Source organism: Lathamus discolor, chromosome 4 (genome assembly GCF_037157495.1).
Source record: "Lathamus discolor isolate bLatDis1 chromosome 4, bLatDis1.hap1, whole genome shotgun sequence".
Classification (NCBI taxonomy): domain Eukaryota; kingdom Metazoa; phylum Chordata; class Aves; order Psittaciformes; family Psittacidae; genus Lathamus; species Lathamus discolor.
In genome coordinates this window covers 33,412,529-33,434,350 of record NC_088887.1, presented here as the reverse complement: position 1 = coordinate 33,434,350, position 21,822 = coordinate 33,412,529, and the positions used below count along the sequence as shown (strand labels likewise).

The following is a 21,822-nucleotide window of genomic DNA, read 5'->3' as shown; positions in this document are numbered from 1 at the left end:
TCCCTGGTTCGTAATAGCAGCGGTAGTGTGTTTGTAGTTCTTTCAGCAGTTCATCGTTCAATTAACTAGTATCTCCATCGCCTTCACGAAAGCTGACTACCTCTGGCGTGTAGGAAAACCTTCAGTTACTTGAGTTGATCTGAGGAGAGTGAGAGGGGGTTGTGGTACTTTTCAGAGTAAGCGCTGTGATACAATACACGGAGATCGGTTTTGGTGACCAGGTTACTTTGCTGTGGAGTTTGGAGTATACGTAATGATATTTACAAAAGCTGAAGTTGCAAGTTCTGGCTAACATAAACTTCCATTCATTGCTGCCGTTGCTGAGAAGTCAGGCTACAAGTAAACTGGCTCTTTCTCTGAGGAAGTTTTTATTTGTACTGAGAGTGTCATTCTGTGAATTAACACTGTGCTTTAGTTCTGAAGTAATAGTTTGGAAATTGCATTCTGCCCGTGTAATTTTGAGCCCATTAGGAAAACCAGGATAGGTCTATGAACTGCACATGGAGAAATGTCACATTCCTTTGGTTTAACCCTTTAACCACTTCCCTGGTTTCACTGAAACAAGTGAAGTAGACAAAGACAGCTTCTCACTAGGGTATGAAATGTGAACTTTCATCAGGTTGTATGTATCAGGTATGCAATTTCAAGCACACCTGAACTGGTAGGAAAATCAAGGATGATAAATGGATTGTTTGACAACTTTCTAATTAAAAAGAAATAAATATAGTAAAAAATAAACTAAAGCTGTACATCATATGGGACAAATCTATTTTAATGTTGATAATCTTACCCATTGCTTAAAGGACATTTGTAAAACCAAAGATATGATATATTGGATTAGTCCAATAGTCAGTTTTTATTTTCTCTTTCATACACGTATATAGGCAAACGATGGCAAACCTGCCATGTGATTCTTTGAAAAACTGAAAGGAAAAAATCACTACCTCCAGAAGCATTTCAGGGTTTAGAGCTTTGACCAGCATCTGTCCCCACCTCCCACAATTTAGTCCTAAAGTTAAACAAATCATATAGTACTGGATAGAGTTACACGTTACAGGAATTTTATAAATGATCTGTCAGTATAAGTCCTAGGTGTGATTAGTCAAGACTTTTTGCTCCTAAGGTGTTACTGCGTTTGGATTGTAATTTGTGTTGCATTTGGTTCTTAAAGATCTGTTCTAATAGATATATGCTTAGTATATTTTCCTTCTGGTAGTTTATAAGTGGTAGTGACTGGGGCTTCTCTCTCTTTCGTTTAGGCAAATTTGAGTTCTTTGTCAGGTACCAAAGAAATCTGGGTGTATGGGTCCATTGAGGAGTTTCCGTGATAGGAACCGTGAGCTTAAAACACAGATTGTTCCTTGGAGGTAGTGTCTCTTGCCTCAGGTGTACTTGGTTGTATGTTAATAGGTTAGACCTTTCCTACCTGAAATACCAGGCTGCACCCCACAGTTACTACCATTCAAATGATGATTCCACCTGAGGCCAGTGCTTTCACCTTCACAATATAGATGCATCTTTGCTACCTGCTCTTCTGCGTGAAGTTTATTTTCTGTGTGTGCATGGAGTTGTGTAAATGAATACAAACCCCTGGGACACCTGTTGTAATCCAGTTGGTTTGAACAATGCCACATGGGCAAAATAGCTGGCTACTGAATGAGGCAAATCCTCCTCCATTGTGCTTTCTCCAGAACCCCAGTGCTTTGCTACCAAAAGGTGAGACTCACATCATTGGTTCTCCCTCTGCAGAATACTGCACTGGACCACTTCACTGAGGTTCGTGTACACAGCGGTTTTTTTCCTCTTGGTCAAGTGCACTCCAGTGAGGATCAAAAACCATGACAAGCTTTTGCAGTGCTGTTGGCATCTGGTAGCTCTGAAACGTTACATGTTTCGTTTCCTTCCTTTCCTTGTCTCTGCCTTACTAAATGCTCCAGGAGTTACTAGCAGGTAACAACAAAATAATATCAAATGTTTGGGTTGAAGTTAACCCTTTCCCTGAGATATCGATTGTGTTGGGGTTTTCCCCACTATCGGGAAGTTTGTCGTTTTATTTCAAGTGATTTTTTTATTACTATTTTCTCAGGAAAAACCGTACTACTTTTAATCATGCAAGTAGCTCTGTGGAAATGGGTGTCCCGAACTCGAGGTGGAAGTTGTTGACAGGGGTATTGTGAGAAAAGGCCCTTTGGGCCTGATCCATATCAGCTGAGGTCAGCGGTGCAGACTTAGCCCTGAGTGTCTGATGGTGCCTACTGGTTTTCTGCTGTACAGCTGGGAAGGCCAGGGACTAGTTTATACTTTGTACATCAGCTTTCCTATGCAGTTGGTTTAAAATGCTTTTGTTAAGAAAAAAATGTTCATGTGGGTAAGATATTTTCAACCTGAATTATAATGATGTTTGTCTTGGGTTGAAATAATTACCTTTTGTGCAGTAACATCGCACTGTTTGTTATTATACCCACAACTGGCCACTTTCACAGCCACTAGAATACTTTTTATTTCGAGCCATGCACCTCTTGGCGGGCAGGTTTCTCAGTAAAGTCGAGCATCATTTTGTCTTTCAGTTGAAGGTTTGAGTCACGAGAATTTGTATCGCATTGGCGTTTTGGAAGGTAATGATATAAGTGGAGAAAATCTAATGTATTTCCTTCACAGCATAGTTAACTAGTGTAGGTAGAAAACTGGCTGTCTAAAATTACTTTGCTAAATTTAAATGTAAGTAAGAAGTAGGCAATAGGAAAAAATTAAAGGGTATATCTAAATATGGAGTTGCGGACGTATCTGTTATATTTAAACTGCATTTTAACCTCTTCTATTTATATTTAGTGGTATGTGTGTAATCTGGAGGCCTTGATTGAATTCAAGAAATAGTAATTTCACAATGAAAACCAAAGAGTGTATTCTGCTGTGAATGTGGTTCACGTCCTTGTTAATCGGTGTATATATCGAACCTGAAATGTATGCAGCGAGACATTTTTTATGTTGTACGAGAGAAAGAGTGGTATTTGATCTAAAGTAAGCATGAATGGATTTGCAAAAAGCCTGCTTCCCGTACTGCTGTGGGAAGCGTGTCTCCTACTGACTTCTGTGGCACTTTTTCTTGCGTGGAGCATGAGGCTGCACTGCAGGGCTTGTTTTCATCAACTTACCTTTGCCAAGACCCATTCTGAAATGCCGCTTTTTAATTTAGAAAGCTATCCTGGTAAGTGGATTGTCCTTGCATGCTGCTTTCATGAGATGAAATCCCTTCTTGGCACAACTTCATTCCAATAAGAAAAAACATATTCCAGGAACAAAATACATAGTTATTTTTGTTTGATAATGCATCATATAAATATTAATTGTCTGCCCAAAGAGAAAATGATAAACGTATGTTTTCATTTGAGCTGGAGATACAGCAGGCTTCGATAGAGGATGGCTTAAAACTAAGGGCATCGAACTGTAGCTGCACAAGCTGTTCAGCAGAACTCTGAGTGACCACTTGTGTCTTGGAAGTTGCTGTTGTGCACAAGTGACTGGAAAGCTGGGATCTTGGTTTTGAATTGAGGTCTTCTGTTCTGATTAATTTTAATGTGGACACTAGCTGATATGATACCCAGGTGCTTAATAAGGTGTCCACTAAAAGACACTGGGCTTTTGCTGGTCCTTTCAGGAAGAAGGCGGCAGCAGCTGCCTGGATGCTTAGACACTCTGTAGGATTGGTAGGATGTTAAGATGCTGCTGCCGCTTTAGATGCTGCTCATGGAAACGAACATTGACTTCTGTTGTATTTCAGATCTTCTGAATTTGTCAGGTAGTCTGCAGCTTTGAACTACACGTGCCTAATTAGCTGCTGATTTGAAAAAGAAAGGCTGGCTTGTAGGAGATGATGAGCACCGGCAGGCCCAGTCCTGCAAGGGGCAAGTTAAACAAATCTGAGCTTAAATGTGGTTTCAATCAGCTCCATTTAGGCACCCAAGTTTTCAGCTTTCTCCAGGAGGTCCGTAATGAAACAGGCTTGTTTTCTTTTCACCTCGCAAAGAAACAGCAACAGGAGAATTCTGATTGAGCTCGCACCGGCTGAATAGCTGGCGGCTGCAGGAGAGCGATTCGGGGTGCTAGACTGGATGGGGCAGCGTAAAGGAGTTTGACTGGGAATGCTGCCTATGACTAACACACAACTAGGTCCCTAATGAGAGGCGAGCGGGTCACAGCCATTGCTGCAGCACCTGGGCTGCTAGCTGGGGTGCAGTGGGGTGATAGAGGCAGGCCTGATTAAGACTCTGCAGGTGTGAGGGGGTCAGGAGTAGGGTCCCTTCCTTCTTAACCTCTCCCCATCCCAAATATATTGCCTGCTGAACTAGCAACTTTTCCATCTGCTTTTTACTGTCTGCTACAAGTGGTCAGTAAGGGTCTTTTTTTCATTGCTAGTCGTATGCTGTTAGTAAATATGCATTGCTTTATTAAGTTTTCAGGTCTTTTTCATTTTTTTAGTGGTGGCTTAGGAGTAGCAGCTTTCTGCCCTATAAACTACTTACAACAAAATGGATTGCGAAATCTGATTGATTTCTTCTAATTTGTAAGTCATGCAGGCTTACCAGTTTGAGCTTTTCAAACCTTCTGGCCTTGCATAGAGTTTATTACTTTATTTTTAGCTTAGTAAGTATGGCTGCACATGGTGTATTTGACCTGATTTGACAGAAGCAGACTCTTTCAAGAAGTCTCATGTGTTTTGATACTCAGTAGCTATACTACATGCAGTGATTTGTTTTGGTGCAATTAAGCGCATATCTGAAAATCATGTGGATTTAGGAAATTGCATAATATATCTTTTTCTGTAAATTACTTTCATTAAACGAGAACAAAAAATGAAATATGGCAATCAAACAGTTCACTTTAGACAAATTGTATTTATCTCATGGTTTACGTTTTACTGTGTAACTAAAAAGGGCTTTATAAAGAAAGAAGTCCAGTAGCTATGCAGAAGGAAAGTCTTCTAAGCAAAACTTAGCTTTCTAAGGAGGCTTTGTCAGTTCTGAATAAACCCTGCAATAAATTTAAACCTGGTGTTTTAAAATTCTGTTTATAAAATGGACTGCTCTCTATAGAGTTCACAAATTATACACTAAGGATTTATAGTAAACTACTAAAGTAACATTAATAGGTTGCATCACAATGTGCACGTAGACTAAACTGCAGAACCTTGAAAAAGCAGCTGATTTGCAGGACGCTTGCAAAGCAGACATGATAAAAGTTCTCCATAATTTCTCCAGAGAGCCGCTGTTCCATGGATTGTTCTTCAAAGGCTTAGAGAAGTTTTCAGGGGGGGGGTTTATTTGCACAGGCTTGTGTCCATGGCATTAAAGGTAGGTTTGAAAAGGAAAAAAAAATGAAAGATTTAATATCAATATAAGATAAAGGATTTAACATCAAATTAAGATCTAGTTTGGTTCTGGTGGGTATCTTGTGCCTTTTCTTGAATTTCATTAGGTTTGCCCAGAATGGGAAGTTGGGAATTTGGGCTAGTGCTTTTTATTCCTTTGCTACATTTATAAGCTCTTTAGTACTTTCATGTATTTATAGCAAACAGTCTGTAACATGCTCTGTATCTCTTGCAAGCAAGACAAACCAAATCATCTGTCACCAATATGTATGTCAACATCCTGAAACCACAAAAAGCACCTTCCTGGTAGGCACAACCGAGGCTTCATGTCAGCAAAGCCATTTATCACTCTCTGGAAATGAAGAGAAAAGGTGGAGAAATCTGAACCTGACATCTTGGTTCTTCTATGTGAAGATGCCAGTTCTATGTGATGAGACTGAAAAATGGGTTTAGGAGGGTAGGATTCACCTCACCTAACTGTAGCCATCAAAAAATCAAGCATCTAGTTTACAGTAATTGTGTGAGTTCCCTCGCTAGTCAGAAGACAGGTTTATCTTGCCAGTCTGAGACAATTATGTTCGTTTGGGAATGTCACTGAAAATGCAGACTCTGACCATCAAATTGGATAGGATTTTAGGTTGCAGGACTTGGTATCGTGGCTTTCAGATGGCTGGCATTGAGTGCGCTGAATTCTGTGTCCAGGGACCAACCCATGCCCCTGCAGCTTATCTTAGGGAGCTAAAGGAAAAAAAACTAAGCATAGCAGAGAGACCAGATGAATGTTTTACAGCCTGACTTGGAAGGAATAATGTTGTTTATTATTTTCATTTTAAAGTTGACCCAGTACATAATAGTTTCATTTTTACTGTCAAACTGCCTTTTAGCTGTCCAGTTTTATCACCAGCAATAGAAACATTAGGAATAGAAACAGAAAGCCTTTTTATGCTTTCTGCACTGCTGTCTCTTTTAACTTCATTTAAAAAATGAAAAGATGAAAACATTAACCATCTTTTTTTTTATCATTAGGGCAAGATAGGAATGGATTAATACTGCTGTCTTTCTGTTAATATTCTGTTCTGCTCATAAAGGAAACTGTAATGTAAGTTGTTTTTTTTAACTGGTCCACTATCTCATCCTGCATAAAAGGGTTTTACTGGCCACATAGACAGTACTCCCGGATATCTGTGGTCTCAAAGCACAACTGTGGAAAGCTTGCTTTGGGCTCAGGAGCAGTTTTTTGCCCCTGCTTGGTGTCTTGACGTGAAAGTTGTCCCTGCAAGGGGTGCAGCTGACCTCTGAGGCTGCAGTCTGCAAGAGCCATCAGGAGGGAGGGAAGGGCCAGCTTTGTGTTTGTTATTTGCTTGTGATTTCCATGACACTTTGCAGTAAAGACAGTAGTAACTAAATGTGGGCCCAGGGAGCTCAGGCTGTGGTTGGTCTGCAGAGCAGTAACATGGGATGGGAGGTTCGGTTTGCTGAAGGGTTTAAGTGTCAGGGTGAGGGGAATTATAACTCTCCACCTCTCCCTCTCACTTAACACCACCCTGTGTGATGTGATGTGCCTGGAACGGGACAGGGGATCCAGTGGTCACTCAGCCACTCACAGGGGCACATCCAGCCCTTGCTTCTGCCTCTCATACTTAGTTAATGAGCCCCGATGGGTTTTGGTCTAGGATAGGATTTATATAACTCCCTCTTTGCTGTGTTGGTTCCGCAGGACTAAAGAGGAGTGAGAAGTAGTAAAAGTCTATTTTTGGTCACTAAAGTAAGCAGACATGACTCAGAATACTCACTGGGAACAGATCTGCTGGATGAAAAGGTGCCATTTTTACATAGTCACTTTTCTGACCATGCCCTTTAAACTCTTACAAAAATAGAATACTTTCTCTGGCACTTCTCTTGGAAAGCAGAAATGGGAGTGAGAGCAAGGATGTTTTCTGCACTTCAGCCCTGGCTTTGCAACTGGACTAATTGTGTATCAGTTTTGTAAGGCATACGTAACATATGTTTAACACCAGGAAAAAAAAAAAGGAGGCATTTGAATGGTGTGGGGAGGGGATTTGAACTTGGATAGCTTTACCATTTGTAGTAGAAAAGTGTGATTCCTAGTTCCTGCCCGTTAACGGTTGGATGAATTCTGGGTAGCTCTCTGCGCTGATTTCTGGCATCCTCGTGTCCCTGCAGAAGTACAGTTCAGATCAGTAGACTCGTCCTAAGCACAGTGAGGCTCCTTTTGACCGTTGACTCTGGATTCCAATTGGACTATGTGAGGTGAGTGGTCTAAGCTAAAAATGAGCCTGAAACCACACTGACGTAAGCTGTGAGTGTTTATGGACATGTGAGGAAACAAATCATCCCTGGCAACCAGCATCCTGAAGTGGCAGTGTTGACACTCATGTGAGAGGCGAGTACCCCCCTTGCTGGTGGGATGAGTGTTTTGTTGGGGGATTTTTTATGGTTTGGTAGGAAGCTAGAGCTTGGCTGGTGCACAGAAACTCAGAACCAGTGGTGTACTCCACCACATGTGCTTATGGGTGTTTGTCAGTCCTGCTGTCCTCCCCTGGACCTTAGGTCTCTTGAAAAGAAAAACAAGGAACCCATTTTAACATCTTTACCACCTTCAGTTGGTTTTACATGGAAAAAAACACCAACCCATAAATTCTTTTTCCTCCTCCATTCCAGAATAACCCATGAAAGGGTTTGAAACCTCTGAGTTTCTGTTCAGTGGATGAAATCTTGACCTTGCTGAAGTGGCTGAAGCTTCTCCATTGGCTTCTGAGAGGGCAGAGCTCTTCAGCTTAAGTGTTTATTCCTCATGTTTCCATTGGGCCTGGAAAGCCCTGGAAGTGTTTTCACTGTGGTGATTTCCTAGAGCCTTAATTCCCCCGGTTACTATGCCATTTAAAGGCACTTTTTAGCATCGGAAACAGGCACTGCTTTTTGTCTTGACAAAATTTCCCTTGGAGGAACTCAGAGAATTTCCACTTCCTCTGTGTGGGCTCATCTTTCACAGGGGAGGAGACATGGGTCATATACCTGCAGCTCTTATGACTCCCTCCTGCTCCATCTCTCACCTCTTCCCAGTCCCTTGGCAGCGAGTAGCCAGTGAAGATTTGCTGTCAAGGTCTCCTGTTTTAGTTCCTCACAGCGCCCAGTAGGCGCTTCTTATGGCAGGGAAATCCTATCTTTTCTGTTTTAAATTTGAAAGGTGTTTTGGATACGATGACATTTACAGCCAAAATACATCACCTTTTACATATCAGCTCCTTCTCTTGCAGTGAGACAGGTGATTTCAACGGCCCGGGATGGGGAGGAGAAGCCCAGCAGGCTTGGGGGTTACACAGGATTGTCACTAACCAAACACTGAATGGCTGTGAAGATGGCTCTCAGCCCCGTTCGCAATGTCTAGCAGGGAGCTGAGACCACTGCGGGGAAACCTTAAACCCTGGTTTTGAAATAGAGCTGGTTTAGAAGCTTTCTGTCTTCAGAAAACCTGCGTGCTTTCTCTTACCAGCGCTAAAACAAAAAAACAAAAGAGAAGCTCACCCAAGGAAGAGGCAGCATGACAAAACACAGGGTGTAATGAAGCACGTTCATTCACCTGCCGTCAGATTGGGTTCGGAGGTAGCACTTGGGTGCTGAGGGTCCCTATGCTCTGAGCACAGCCTGCCCTAGAGGGGTGCAACTGGGGCTGTGCCAGGGTTAGCCATGGGGTTTGGTACACTGGCATTTCGTAACCACAATGAACTGAAAGGCTACCTACAGTTTTTAAAGTTATACCCCCCCTTTTTTTTTGTGCGTGCATGTCTGGCAGTTGTTTGGCAGGGGCAGAGGGAATGAATGAGGAGCTTAGCTTTTAGGTAAACAAAATGTTACTGTTGTACTGCTGTAATTACAAGCATTTTAAATTAGGTATTGACAGCAGCTGAGAACCAGTTCTCGACTATGCCTGCTGGCAGGCAATGAGATGTCTACCAGTTCCTAAGGGGAGCCTTATTGCAGGCTGTGAGAATAACTCATTAACCAGTTAGTCTATGATGGTGTTACTCCACATATGGTCTGCGGGATGCTGGTGGTCTGGAAGGCATTAGAAAGTGGTCTGAGAAATGGCTGCACAAGAAAGGCAGAAATAGCCCCACATAGACCGATTTGCATTCCCACATCGCTGGCAGGTATGTGCCCGTGTCAGCAAGTCACCCTCAGTCAGCAAACTGTGCTGGGATATAATTGCCTTAGCCCCCCGGCCAGAGCCCAAATGGATGGATCTGGAGTAATTGCGTGTGAGGAGAACCTTTGCTTGATCACATCGATATGGAGCAAGTCTTCCTCCTTGGAGGAGGATGAATACTTTGCCTCTTTTTTTTGTGTGTTTTTTGAAGCACGGGATGGGCTGAGGGATGCTGCTTCAACATCCATGCTGCTAGAGGTAATGAATGCTGCGGGGAAACGGATGGCGGCGAGCCCATTTCCTTCACAGTGGGAGGAAAGTAGTAATTCAGGAGACCATTAAACATTAGAAATACCTCTACAAGGTCCCTACAAAGATACACTCCATTTAGATTAAAGTCCCGTAGGGCCAATTATCCTGGAAGAACATAAGAACTTAAACAAAAGCTGAGTTAGGTATGCTGCCCACCAATGGATTGGAGCAAAAATGGATGCAGTGAGAAAACACTCATGTATATTATGAAAGTGAGAACATTTAGAGTAGGTCTGTGTAATAACCAACTTTTAGTGTTCCCCCAGGATCAGTGTGCACAGGAAATATCTGTGGCATGCTTGCTTTTCCTGGAGATGACAGCAACCCTTTGGCAACCACTTTGTAATATGTGCTTCATACTTTTCAAAGTTTTGGGCTGTTGTTTCACAAATGTGCTTTGATTTTTCTGGTGTCAGAGCCTTTATGCTTGGCATTCTACCCTTCCTAAACTTGCTCATTCCCATTCCAACCCTGGACATTTCTCCCCTAGTGCCATTTGGTAGCTGTGATGGTGCATTTGTTTTTCTCTGTTGAGATGCGACTTGAGGAAAAAGAGAAGCCAGCAAAAGTCGCTTGTGCTCCTTGTGTGAAAGTAACTTCTGTGGTCTCTGATGTCTGGATAGCTTTGGACTCCTGTAGATGGAGGACTAAGGCAAACAAATTTGAAACCCTTTGCTTCTGTGAATGTTTTCTAAGACTGGGTTGAGTAATTTGCACAAGTCTACAAAGCAGAGCTTGATACTCGCATTGCAGTTAAAGTCTGACTTTGCTTCAGCTGCTAGACCACAATTTTAATTGAACATTTAGCTATTTACAAGAAGACCTGAGCATTGGAGTGCACTGAACCTTCAGGCAAGAGATTTTGTAAATGAGTCGGATCTGAGACACTGGAGCAACAAGTTCCTAGAAGTGTTTACTGATGCAAATTGGTGTCTGATCTTGAAATGGCCTCTTCCATTTAACACCATGAAAGAACTTTCTTAAGAGAAGACACAATAAACAGCCTGAGGTCTAATAACTGAACATGCAAGCCTGAAAGGTTTTAAAATACTGCTTTCTTAAATAAGAGTCATTAACATTGTAACTGATAATGAGAAAAATGCTCATGCCATTAGTGGTTTACCACTTTGGTTCCGAAAGGACAAAAACAGCGTCATAAAAGAGACCACAGACTGTCCGTTTTCAGCCTCAGCATAGGGCAAATGCTTCAGAAAATACGAACCCCATCATTTAAAATAAGAATTTACTGTTTGTATTTGGGAAACATGGTCAAAATACCCTTTGAACGCACAAGAATGCGGTGATATGGGGCGAGGTGGCTGCAGCTGAGGGGGAGTGCTGTGGCTGGCTCTGGTGTGGCATGGGAAGCCCAGCACTGAGTGTCCTTGCCCAGGCACCAAGATAGATAGAACACTGGTTTATTCTCCCAATGGGACCAGTATGGACACAACCTCTGCCTCCCAACCTGCTCTTGGGATCCTTGCCTGTGTGGAGAAGTCTTTCTTGCCTTTGCTTGGTGGTGGTGTGGGGCTCAGCGGGTATGTGAGGACATCCTGGGGTCCTTTCTGCATTGACCCTGGCACGGCCTGCTGCCAGAGTAGTTAAATTTTCCAGAAATGGTTAAATTTCAGTGTGCTGGTGGAGGAAATAAGATACTGTGTCTGGGAGGTGCTCGGTGCCTCAGGGCATCACTGGGACTTGGTGGCTGAAAAGCAGCATCAGTGCGGTGATATGACCTCTTTTAATTTGTCCATCTGGGCCAACAGCTCTTTTCTTTGAAAATGGCCCCTTCCTATTCTTCTGTGCCCCATTTCTCCCTGGGCAAACTAGGCTGGACCCTGTCCCCTGCTAAGGTTAGTGGAATGACTTGTGTTGACCTCAGCCACGCCTGACTCAAACTCTCAAGTAGACCTGGTGTTTTCTCCTGGGAAAGTTAAGTTTGGGACTCAGCACGCTGTATTAGAATCATAAAATCATAGCATTCTAGCTTCATCTTTAGTAAGGGCAGCTGGGGGTTGAAGTGTTTTCTCAGACTATGTTTGATTGTAAATATAACTACACTGGTTTTGTTGATGCTTCATACGGCCCTATTACATTGACTACAGCATTTACTCTTACGTAAAAATGGAAAATTTCCCCAGCTCCCCCCATGAAAATGGCTGTTGTGCCTTACTCAAAATGAAAAATCAATCAAGGAAGGAACACAGCTGGGCGAATGTCAAGACAAACAGAACGGTGCCAGGGTGAATTTTTATGGAAATGCTCTCTGAATAGTATTTCCATGAAAAGGCAACTTACTTGCAGACGTAGGCTGTGTTTGCATGAAGGAGTGTGATGTACCACACCCTGAATCTGTCAAGGTCTGTAAACTTTTCAGGGATTTTAGTTTAGGCAACAGAGAGGCCGTATTTAACACACAAAGGTTTTCTTTACTTCAGTGTAACTATGTTATCCCCAAAGGTGGAAAATGTAAGCCGGGGGAAAATAAAAAAGAAAGTTTATGGAAGAGACATTTCAAATATAAAGTAAACTTCAAACATGATTTGAGATGTAAAGTAAATTGATCTATGAAAAAGGAAATATTCAGTATCATGAAAAATACTGACATGGCCTTTCAACAGCATCCTAGCCGTAAGAATGACCTGTAAATCTGTCTGTGTCAGGCTGTGGCAGAGGAGCAGGAGTGGCTTTAAAACTGCAAAAACTTTTCCCTGCTGGTGGCAGTGGGATTTTTCTCATTCACGTTTGTCGAATCAAGATTAGGAGAACAATTTAAAAAGCAAGAAATGAAGGATGATTGATGTTAGTGTTCAAAAAAAAGCAAATGGTAAAAACATCAGCCCATACTTGAAATGCCACACTTAGATCTACATAAACACCTTTTTTGGAGATGTTGTAGCCTTTCTCAACGGGGTGGTTTCCAAATGGCCTGACTGGTTTTACTGTAGACTCACTGCCTATCAGCAGGGCTCTTGCAAAGGTTGATTTTTGGAATCGGTTGATTTTCTCTTGTTTCTGGGACTTTTTTGTGTCATACCAATCAAGTTTGAAATGTGTTGAAAGAAATTTTTGAGGCCAACTTGGAATTTTTCTGCCCATTCCTTCACGTCTCTTTCTGAAATAAATGGGAATACTTTTTTTCTTTTTTTAATTTATGTTAGCTTATAACTTTAATGTCATTGCTATTCTAAGAATAATAACCAGGAATTTCTATGCTGACTTGATCGTTTACATTTCCTTTTGACACTGCCAGTGATAAACTAGAGGTAATAATGCTAGGCATGTTCTGTCATCCTCTCAAAACTTGTCACCATTGAATAGACATGTGACTGTGCGTGGGGTTTAGAGGTAAAGGCATTTGCCAAATGCTATAATGTTTTCATAAAGGTCTGCAATGGAGATCCCAGTACTGAAAAATGTTGGAATGGGTGGTCCTTGGCTCTGGTAGCTGGGAGTAGAGATGAGTGACTGCCATTTTTAAATAGTATTGGGTTTGCCAAAAGGGAAAAAAAAAAAATGGAGTCTCTGCAGGAAATTTTGAAAACTGTGAGCAGATTTGGTCATGGTATTAAAAAGAGTTAGGATATGTGCTCTGAAGGGGGTAGGTAGGTGTGTTGTTTCCCGATACTGCTGTAGGTGTCTGAATTCCAGTCAGTTATGAAGTTGGGGATCCATGCTGTTTGAGGACCTTACAACAAGTAGCTACGGCAGAGTGACTGGGAATCACCTGCCAGTGGCATGTAGGAGTGCATCCCCCCTCTCTATGTGGCAGTGGTCAGTGTCCGTGCTCCTCTGAACCTCACAAGCTGGCATGAAGCCCATCTAATAAATGCAATAAGCCATGGAAAATGCATTGGTAGCATGTGCTAACATGGGTGGAACACACATGAGGGTGGAGAAGGGGATCCTGTTACCCCCTGTTCAGCTGCACAGCCTTTCAGCAAGCAGAAAACTAAATGTTAACCCTTTCAAAGCTCTCCTGGTGAACAGGGAGAAGGCAATAAAGTGCTACTTAACTTCACTGAGGTTTGACTTTAAAAAAAGTCTGTATAAGCATAGAAGTGCCACAGGGAAATAAAAGTACAAGTGGCTCAGCAAGTATTGTGGATGTCAATGGCTGTCCTGGGGTGAGTGAATACAAGGCTGGGTTCAATCTGCTGCAGTCAATAAACTTTGTGCTGCGCTTTCATGCTCTGCGATGTCAGAAGAGCACTGGAGTGAATTGCAGCCTTCTGTTTACTCCGGGACTGTTTATCATCCCTTATGTAGTTGGAGACATGTTTCACTACAAGAAGCAATTCACAGGGCATTCTCCTAAAAAGAAGAAAAGTCAGTTTATATCAGTGCTTGACTTCCTACTATCTCTGGTTTACCCCCACCCCCCATATACCCACGAATGTATTCATGCGTCTCCTACTTATCACTAGAAAGGGGATATTTCATCTCTAGGTTATTTCCTCAGTACTTTTATTTTTCAGCCCACTACAGTAAGGGTTCATAGAGTATATCCAGAGAGGCGTTTTTGTTCCCCCACCTTGGGTTTCAGTCCCAAGACTGCCAATTAAATTATCCCATAAATCCTCCATTATAGGTAGTAAAACCTAATTTTAGATTTCCTGCCCACTCTAGTGTCCTGCCTGATTGCTACCAGTTGGATAGAGGCTCAACCTGTTAAGCAGACAATTGCAGTGAATTGACTGTTTCTTTCTGTGCCACATGTGGAGAACTTTTTAATATGTGGCATTTGGTCATAATTCTCTCCGGCGATTTTCGAGCTTTCAGTTGCTCAAACGTTTTTGGTCTTTTTTTTGAAGGCTGTAAAGTAGACATCTGTAGTTTATTCTTTTGTCCAAATTTTTGTTACAGAAAAGGTTGTTACTCTATGGATTAGGAAAAATGTTAACCTGTCTGCCGCCACTAGAACATTAATAGTTTAAAGTCAGGTTTTATACAATTCGTGTTTAAAAGAAAACCCCTGAATAAATGGAGCTAACACATTTCTGTGCAAGCTGAAAATATTTCAGGTTATCTGTATATAAATATTTTCTTCCCCTTCTTGTTCAAATACATTATTTAGCTGCAAACAATGCTAATTTTCTTGAGGGCAGCTTCTGCTAACCATATTCTCATGGAGAAGCATTTGTTTCACACACGGTATCATTAAAGATTCCTATATTATTCTGACCATAAATGACCCCTACCTTGGCTTTTTTCTTCATAAACTTTACTAAGGACAAATAATAAATAAAGTTGTCACAAAAAGTGGGTTTATCATGTGAATAAAGTGTAAGTATTGGTGCAGAAGTGCCTTGGTCTTTGGGCAAAAGGGTATTCACATTCAGCATGGAGCACTTCTGTCGCTGAGATTTATGTAGCATTCAAAAATGTGTATGTAAGGAAAAACTGGGGCCTAAAATACTGTGAGAAATGTACAGCTTTCTTTGGCTCTCTGCTAGATTTCTTGTTTTTGTTGTTAACCTGGTAAAATTCTTGACCCATCCAAATCACAGATTTGGATACTGTAGAGGTGCCCGAGTGTATCTTGTACCTCCACAAAGCACCGTCTTTCTGAGTGTATTTCCTGCCTGAATTAATTGGTAATATTTTAACTGCTCTGTGTCAAATCAGGAAGGTACGTGGCAGTTGGCAAGGGGCTTTTTCATCTCCAGAGTACAGTGACAGGAAGTTTAATTCAAGAAACAGAGTGTATATAATCTTACAGCCATTTGCAAAAAGGGGAAAAATGCTGCTAAGAGATGGCATGTGGAAGGAGCAAGCATTTCTTCTCAGACTGACACATGTGTCGGACTGGGACTTTCTTCCAAGATCCAGCTTTGATGATCCATCAGCTGGCTTGCATCAGTAGTCGTCAGCTGAACCTATTGGTGACAACCATAGCATGTGCTGGTAGTGCTCAGACAATGGCATGAACTCGTCGCTTAGGAAGCATCCATCCTTGCTGGCAGGCAGGACTGTGGGCACAGATGGGCAAATTCGTGTGTTTAGTGATCCCGATCCACAGATGCCAGCAGTCTGTGAGCTGTGAAGTGAATCATCCCCCTTTGGCAGTGCTGTCCTGTGTGGGTTCTCTGAAGTCTAATTAAGGCTGCTCCTTTTTATCTTTCCCCTCAGTGGAGGCACTAACATTTCCCTGCTTCACCCAGCTGTTTGCTTCCCTCACGCTTTATGCAACGTAGTATTTTCAAGGCTATTAACCCCATTAAATTTGGGGAAAGCCAGGCAATGATTCCTAAGCTGATGGAAGAAAAAGTCAAGAAACATTAATATACAAGCACAGTATGATATCTAAAGTCTTGTTGCTCAAAGAACTAAGCTAACAATGGAATAACTGTGGTCTTCTTGCTATATGGATCTTCTCCACCTAGCTTTGTTTATTGTAGTGTGACTCTGTGTGGGGAGATTATCATTTGTTGAGTGATGCCTGAAGCACTGTATAAAAAATAAAACATATACAAAGACTAACAAAGAAGAGAAGAAAGGAATTTAGGCCTCCCGGTCACAGCACTCTTCCTTTAATGGTTGATGTAATATTATATGTATTTTTACAGTCATGTTGTTTGTCCGATTTAGGAACCTGGAAATATGAGAAGGGGTGGTCATATTGATGTTCAGAAACAGAACAGAGAGAAAGTAGGAAACAATCCGTGTGTTTTCTGTACTGAAGTTCAGTGCAAGAGTGACAGACAGTGTGCCCTTTGGGGTACAGAGCTCTATGAGCTGCTGCTGAATTTCTTGGTTGTGTAAGTGGCTCCAGAAATCACCTTTTGTAGGAGAAACTGTGCTGCACAATCAGAACTTTAGGTTCCTAGACAAAGTGCCAGTAAAGGAACCCTTGAAATTTAATCCGTCTGACTCAGTCACATCTGTATATCTGTAGACAGGTTGGGAAGAAAATTCTTCGAAGCAGAGAGCACTTGATTTATCCTTGGGGTATAATTCTGAAACCTAATCCTAGTGTGTAAAAAGTCAATACTGTAAATTATGTCCTAGTTGAATGTTTGGTATCAGGACTACCAGCAACACCTTCGTCTGTGCCAGATTCCAGCTCCCCACTGTATCATCATCATCTGCATTTAAATGCATGTTTGTTGTACTGTGAATTTCTAACTTAGGAGCAGCGGGAAGTGGAGACAATTTGATACCCAGTCCAGTAATGCTAGGAATTCTACACTGATTCATTGTCCTGGGCGCTTTCATACTTATCTCATTTAAAAATATTAGCTTTTTACATTGAGCTGAGAATTTTGCTGAATATCCAATATCTTGCATGGGAATGCTCTTAATTCTAGGTATCCGGCTTCCAGATTAGCACTAGGCTTGTGTCAATCCTGTGCTGTCTTCAATATGCTACTGTTACCAGAAAAAAAGTCTCTCTGGTATGCTATGAAGAGGGGACGTGCTAGGGTTTGCAATTTTAGCATTACAGATTCTTTATTATTAATAGATTAGTGGGGATTTTTCCAAAGCCTCCTATGGGTCACAAGAGCTCCTGTTACTATATTTCATATACTCATTTATTTATACAACTATACGTGAGGTCTTATGGTCTTTTCAGCCCAGAAAGAGCCAAGGTACTGTAAGTGTAAATGCAGTTTATTGAGTTATGGAGATCATAAATATCTCTTGTAACATCTGATTTATCTTGAACTATGTCCATTGAAAGAAGTGTCTCAAAATCAGGAAAGAAGGGGCATATGTTACTTCTTTGGACAACCTGTGTATTCATACGCAGAATGAAACCTTGGCAGAGTAGGTAGAATTAAACTGTCACCACCAGAGCAGTTTTACTTTATGTACTGCAAAGTTATATGAATTTTATAGGTTCATATATTTTGCAGGTTAACAGTCCAGTCCCGCTCTTGACAAAGTCTGCTGGGTTTTTTTTTTCATTCCTGTGGCTTCCCCAAGATGAGCAGAAGAGATAAAGTCTCAGGCAGAGGCAAATGTAGGAACAGGGCTTTCAAGGGAAAAAATTCCTCATCCCAGCATAAATTTGTCTGGACTTTACAAGAACTTTCTGTTTTCATACCGTGCAGAAACCATCCAGACAGGTCTCACCAATGCAAGACCTCATGCTCCAAACAGTGAGAGAATGCCTGGAAAATTGAGTTGCAGCATGGCCATTAAAAAGAAAAGGCTCAGAAGGAATGTCCAATTTACTGATTTTGTTGAGAACTTACTGCTTTGTATATCAAAGAGAAGAACTTTGATATATAAGCCTTATTATTATATATAATATATATTGATATGTATACGTATCAAGCCAGAACTGGAAGAAATGTGTAGCACGAATTGGAGAAAGAAATTAGGACCAGATGGTGGTCTATATTCTCTCAGTCTTTCAGCTCTTTCAAGTTGTTCACTCTATGGGTAAGAAGCCTGCATGTTTAAGGGTGTATGTGTCAGCCTGAGTTTGTGTGCTTCTCTACTAAATTACTTTATTTTGGGATTTGTTCATGATTCTGGATGCCCCATTCTGGCAGTGTTCAAGGTCATGTTAGATGGGACTTTGAGCAACCTGGTCTAGTGGAAGATGTCCTGCTTGTGGCAGGAAGGGTTTGGAAACAGATGATCTTTAAGGTCCCTTCCAATCCAAACCAGTCCATGATTCTATGATTGTTTCATGCAAAGTGCAAGTAAAATACAGCTACATTCAAACACAAATTTATGTAAACCAAGTGGGCAAATATTAAGTAGATCATAATAATATTAGAGTATTTTTTCTTTCACAAAATGTAATTGAGCTATTCCAAATAATTAATGAGCTTGGGTGTTCCTTGTTTGCTTTTGAGTCTTACTTTTAGCAGATGGACACTGAGCAGTTTCTGAAGATCTGGTCTCTTCCTTGTTTGGATTGGGCTGACAAAGTCACTAGCCTATTTGGAAAACAGTTGTCTGTGCTTCTTGTTGTCATAGGAAGAAAGAATATCCTCAGAAAATATTTCTACTGATGTTATCTTTGTCTTTCCTTATAGTATCGCCACTAGTGAATTGGAACGACAGGCAGACATTGCTTTCTTTAAAACTAAAGGTGGTTAAGGAATGCTCCTATAGTATTTCTTTCAACTTTAATAATAATAAAGTGAGAATTAAGAACACTCTGAATAATTGAATGACAGTAATATGAGTATTTTCAACAAAATCATACATTTTCCACAAGCAAATGAAGATGATGCATCAAGACATGCAGGCGATGGTGATAAAGAATATTGTACCTAAGGGTGAAAAATACAATGACAATACAAAAAAAAAAAAATGAAAACAAATTGATTTGGATCAAAATGATAATAAAACAACCTGAATACATGTGTGTCTGTAGGTAAATGTGAGGCAACTTTGTATTTTCTTGCAAAGGGTCTGCATGGACATAGCTGTCTGTCCACTCTGTTTTAATGCTACAGGAAACTTCCTCCTATGTGCTGGTAGTGCAGAGCTGCTTTTCTATTGTATTGAACTATATGGTGACTTCTGTCATGCCCTCTGCTATGCTTCTTTTCTATGGGCCTGCCATAAAGTGAAAGTCATTTTCCAAAGTAGGAGAGGATTTAAAAGGTCATGGTGATCATAATAACCGTTTGGCTACCTGGATATACGAGAGAGTGCTCTTGCTACTTTATTCTAAGGGGCATAGTAAAAAGGAGACTGGTACGAAGTAGGATATTGGTTATCCTCGTGTATCTTCAAACATGACAGCTGGCCAATGTGTTATTCTGCTCTCCCTTGGCCGTTATCTCTTCTTTCCTGTGGAAAGCAACATCTTCTTTTAGGAAACCAATTGTCTTCTTACTTGCCTCTGTGTTCCTGTTACGCTCTTTGTGTACATGTTACACTCTTTTCCATTATTTGCCTTTCACCTGATGACTCTGTTAGAGGCAGCCTGTATCCTGAGGGCATGTTAGTTGAGCAGGGAATCTGCCTATAAAATTACCCCCAGAATGAGGTTTTTTTTCCAGTGATTATGGAAAATAACAACTACGCACTGTGGGTGCACTGTTTACCTGTAATTTGTATGAGTGCTTGCAGGAAGAGGTTGCTGCCTGGGGGGGGGCTGGGGCATCACCTTTGTTAGTTTCCAATAAGCTTGTAACTGGTACCTAAGGTGTTGGTTTAAATCTGTAGTCCTGGATAATTTGAGCTTCAGTTACAAGAAGTATCACATTTTTCCACAGTTGAGATGAGAAGAGGGAGCACTGATAGGGGCAGGAAGTTCTCTGTAAATAGTTCTTGTTCCTAAGCCCAAATTATTATTTTTAAATCCCTTTCATTTGTTTCACAGACTTGCACAGCACTGGGTGGGTGTCCACAATCATGTTTTAATGCAGTTAGGATAATAGTTTTTTCTTCTCCATGCTTCCTCAGCACTGCTATGGATCTGACTATTGGAAGCGTTGTCCCCAAGCTCTTCCTGTTTCATCCTTACAAGTTTACAAATTTCATTCCCTTGCTGGTCCATGGAAATGCATTTTTCAGGGTTTTCTGAAACCCCCAAACCTCAGTTCAAATCCCTACTGTGATTTAAGTAGAGTGCATATGTAAAATGGGATATTCCTGTTTGGGATATCCTTGTTATAGCATTAAAGGGTGCTGTCAGTTCGGTTTCCCTCCCCTCTGCAGGAGTGGGTCCTTTCTTGGGTAAAATGTTTAGGCATAGATTGAAAAAAACTGTAGCCCCATGGTTGAAACATATGGAAAGTAGGACACAGCCATGCTAATCCTTGCTACAGCAAATGTCTAATTATTTATGTAAAGAAAAATGTTGCCAAAAGGAGCCGTTAAAAGGCTCATTGCGCTTTTGACTATCCCGTTGCATGTCCCTTGGAGTGTGCTCCCACGAAGTTTGGGCTGTAGCACAAGGTAGAGGAGAACCTACTGGGATGGGAATATGCTTATATTTTTAAGTAAATATATTTCACTGTATTGTCCTGTCTCAAAGACAGTTCTTTCTGTACTCTATCGGAGTGATCCCACAGCTTGCAATGGTAGATTTGATGTTTATCCCTGTATAAGGGGTTTTAAACTAAGTCAATGGAACTTAGCTGCAGAACAATTGCAGCTCAGAGGAACTTTTATGTTGAGACCAACACCCATTTTCAGCCCCAGTATGAGTAACAGAAGGCATCAATTAAATTCATTTTACTTATTTAGATGCAAGTTCATGTGCAGACCCTTTCTGTAGTTAATAGCTAAACAAAAGTATGACTGAGAGGAAAAACTATACTTTGTAGCTAGACATTAAATATTTATCTCTTGAAGTGGCATTTCATGTTTTCTTGATATTCTGTGGCAAGAATTCCATGGGAAAAAATAAGTTTGTAGATCAGGGAGGAAAGCTGCCCAAATGTAGTTACGAAGATGCTGGATCCCAGCTGGGGATTTGGTTACTGTTTTAAAATACTTTTTTTCCCCCCATTTAGTAGTTCTGATCCTGGCAGAGACCTGGGGTTTTGTTGCAGATGGTTGTTATACATACTGAAAGGTCTGTATACTTACAATATGCTCCATAAGCTATTAAATGCTGTAAAAGCCTGGCAGACTTTATAGTTTGCATCCTGCCATTAGAGTTCTCTCTGAAGTCTGTCTGAGGGATATAATTCCACTCTAATTAAAGCTATTCCCCTTTTCCAAATGTGAAACTGGCCTAATTAATGACTAATTGTTTCACAAATATAAAGTAGGCCTAATTGTTCCTTGCCTCCTGACTACAGTGCCCTGCTTAGTCCCAGCTAAGCAGAACCCCTGTGAAGGGTGTTTTGTCTCCATTAAAGTCCATCGGGACTACAATCTGTGGCCAGTAGAAAAGGGAAGATATTTGGAACATATTATTTTTCCATTGGTGGTGACAATGGTCTCCCTGAGATGGTATTATGTGAGTCCCCAGCTGCCCTACAGACCTCACAAAGCGGGATGAAGATTTTCGAGTCACTGTTCACTTGTGAAAACTCCAGCTCTTGTCTCC

The 21,822-nt window shown here is 41.2% G+C and overlaps 1 protein-coding gene across 3 annotated transcripts in view; it reads left to right on the top strand.

Annotated features, from left to right (window-relative positions):
* ERG (ETS transcription factor ERG) overlaps nucleotides 1–21,822 on the top strand; it is a 146,287-nt gene that overhangs the window by 1,497 nt on the left and 122,968 nt on the right. The window lies entirely within an intron of this gene.